Source organism: Lipotes vexillifer, unplaced genomic scaffold (genome assembly GCF_000442215.2).
Source record: "Lipotes vexillifer unplaced genomic scaffold, Lipotes_vexillifer_v1.1 scaffold384, whole genome shotgun sequence".
Taxonomy (NCBI): domain Eukaryota; kingdom Metazoa; phylum Chordata; class Mammalia; order Artiodactyla; family Lipotidae; genus Lipotes; species Lipotes vexillifer.
Window position 1 is genome coordinate 917491 of NW_006793498.1, and position 3045 is coordinate 920535.

At 46.2% G+C, this 3045-nt stretch overlaps 1 protein-coding gene across 2 annotated transcripts in view; it reads left to right on the forward strand.

Moving 5' to 3' along the window:
• The first annotated feature begins 2281 nt into the window (after positions 1 to 2281).
• Positions 2282 to 3045, forward strand: part of CAB39L (calcium binding protein 39 like) — a 98593-nt gene continuing 97829 nt past the window's right edge. For both annotated transcript variants that reach the window (XM_007466427.1, XM_007466426.1), the window contains exon 1: positions 2282 to 2421. The gene's annotated coding sequence lies outside the window, so the exon portion shown is untranslated. The remainder of the gene's footprint in view (positions 2422 to 3045) is intronic.

Consider the following 3045-nt stretch of genomic DNA (forward strand, 5'->3'; position numbering starts at 1 on the left):
GTAGGGAAACTGAACTGTCATAGACTACTTTGTAGGTTGTGTAAATTAGTAGAAGTATTTTGGAGGCAAATTTGGCAATACCTATTAAAATTAAAAATGTTCATAACTTAAAACCAAGCAATTCCACTTTTAGGTATATATTCTTGAGAAACAGCACATGTGCACAGCAAAACAAATACAAGGATATCCCTGCAGCACTGTTTGAAAGGTGAAAAACTGAACAACCTAATGTCCATCAAGAGGAGAATGGTAAATAAAATGCGCTACATAGTACATATCGAGCAAAATATAGTTTAACATGAAAATCGATAAATGAGACAAAGATAAATATTTTACATTAATAGAACAATTCAGTCATACATTGGAACCCTATCAAGCAGGTGAAAGAAACGAGCTGTAAATAACATAACAAGCTACAAAATAACAACACATTTACACTGTAAAACACTGTCAAGTGAATAAAATTACAAAATTATATAGTATACCACTTCGATTTTTAAGAATTACAAATGCATATATGCACCTACAGAGAATATGTAAGTGTAAAAAAGGACTTGAAGGCTCTGCATCAAAGTCTTGAGTGTGGAACGGGGGGAGAAGGGGGTAGGTAATGGATTGTGGATTGTGCTCTTTATCTGTAAGGTTCTAATTTCATAAAAGGAGAATGTAAAAATGCACTAATTTAAAAATTAAGTATATAACTTTCAAAAAGGGACTGTCCATTTTAAAGCCTTCTGGAGCATATTGCCAAATTGCCTTCCACAAATGTTCTACCCATTTACACTTCCACCTGTAGCATATAAGCACACTCAGTAATGGCTTCGTTCTAAAGAAAGCTCTCACCGGTGTTGTTCATACCTTCTGAAAATTTAAAAGTAACTGAACTTACAAAATTAAAACATGTTTACTGAAGAAAATTTGCAAAATATAGTAAAGCATAGGGAAGAAAATTTAAATCACTCATAATCTCATCGTCCAGAGATAACCAGTGTTATTTGAGAGTGTAACAGGATTTTAAAATTTGCTCATATTTTTTCCCCTTCTTTTTCATTTTGGCAGAAAAATAGTCTGTTTCGCTTCAATTTATGGTTCCTTTTCGTTTTTACAAATAGGCTCTTAGGAAACTGTGACCATTTCCTCTGTTATGTTTTAATTGTGATGACAGTAATGAACATTTATTGCGTATAAACCATGTGACAGGCAGGTTTCTAAAAACTTCACGTGTTCGTATTAATGTGCCTAACAATCATGTGGGATAAATTAGCATGCCCGTTTTTCTCACAAGGAAGCTAAAGCCGCCACACTGTAAGTGGCAGAGAACAACTAAGGAACCAAGCAGCCTGGTTTTTGAGCCCGTTTTTTGATTATTCCAATCTACCGCCTCATTAATATATGCAGAGTTCACTGCAGGTTTCCACCTGCCGAAGAGCACAATTACATACTACTGTTCCTTATTTAACTACCTGTTGGGGATAATTTCTTATTGGATTGTGGTTAACGAGAGTCAGGAGCTCTTAGGATCTGACCTCAACTCCGTGATCTTGGGTAAATGATTATACTTATTCAGGGTTTGTGTGGTCTTACCTGTGAAATGGGTCAGTGGTTAAACCATCAAATTCTGCTTCTGGATTTTGGACTGCAGTCCACTCCCCGCAGCCCCTTTTACAGCCTCAGGTTCCCCAGCTGCTTAGGAATCACCTCACATGAAGATGTGCACCGGGTGACAAGAGACTGGAATGCGGGCTGAGAACTCAGTGGGCCCGCAGTCCCTTCTCCAGCCCGGGACTACACGTGGGTGAAAGAAGGGAGGTGACAAGGGCTGGGATCCACGCGGCCGAGAACTCCGCCGCGTTCCCGGGTGCTGGGCCGAAAGAGCCGTCGGGAGGGCCAACCACGACCGTGCCTCGGTTACACCGGCTCGACTGCGGTTTCCACGCCGCCCGCCAGACTGGAGGGCTGCGCTCCTCCCGCTCCGTTGGCGAGGCTGGGTTCCCCCGCGGGTCGGACTCCTCTCCCACTGCACGCCACCGAGACCCCACGGCCCCAGGTGCCCTGTGGCCGGGAAGTACTTTACCATTTACTAGACATCACCTCGGCAAAAACAGTCCCGCCTCGCTTCAGCCGGGACGGAGGACCGCCCAAACCCTAAAGGCCAGGCCTAACACGAACCCGAAATGGGAGGAGTCGGACACTGAAGGTTCCCACCACCTGGCCCGGAGCCCATTGGCTGCACACCCACTGGGTCCACGCCTCAGAACTTCCGCGCCCGTACCGTCGGCAACGCGGCAGCGCCGGAGCGCGCCGTCTCCCGATTGGCTGTCAGAACTCTCGGGTTGTCTCGCGCTCTCTGGCTGGACCAATGGGGATATCCGCAGTCGAGAGGACGGCATCGCTGGAGTGGTGGCTCAGCTGTTTCCTCTGGTAGGTGGTTGGAGCCATCTTGGGTGTGTCTGGGACGGGGATGCTTGGCGGTTGAAAGCGTACTTAGCAGCTCAAGATGTAGAGGTGTTCTGAGGGAGCAGTGGAGGAGAGGAAGGGCCTGAGGAAACAGACCTGGCGCCTTCTTACTTCCCTGAAAGGGAAAGGTTTTCCTGGTCTGAGTCTCAGCCCTGGCTAGGACGAGGGATCAATGGTGGCGGTGATGGGGATCGCAGGCTTTGGTTGGTTGGTTATTGTCGGGGCTTGTCGAGGACTCTGATGCCGTTCTTAACAGTGATCCCTTGGGTTCCAGGGAACTATTCCAATAATCTTTGTCTCGAAAAGATTCTGACCATCAACCCTCTTTACAGACAAAGGAGGTTGGCTGATGGACTGCCTGATTCAGAAAGGAACAAGGCTGGTAATGGAAGGGGACAGGGGGAGGTACCTCACGACTGTCCTCAGATTCGAAAGAGACGTCTTCATTTTCTGTCGTTTGCGAGGGAGTGACTGCTAAAGTGTTTGCCCTACTCGGTAGTTAACCTCTGACTAAGGCCCTCCTTTGGTAGTAGTGAGCGTCAGGTTCTGCGTTAGGGCAGTTTTATTCAGTGTACAGCCAGCATTCCT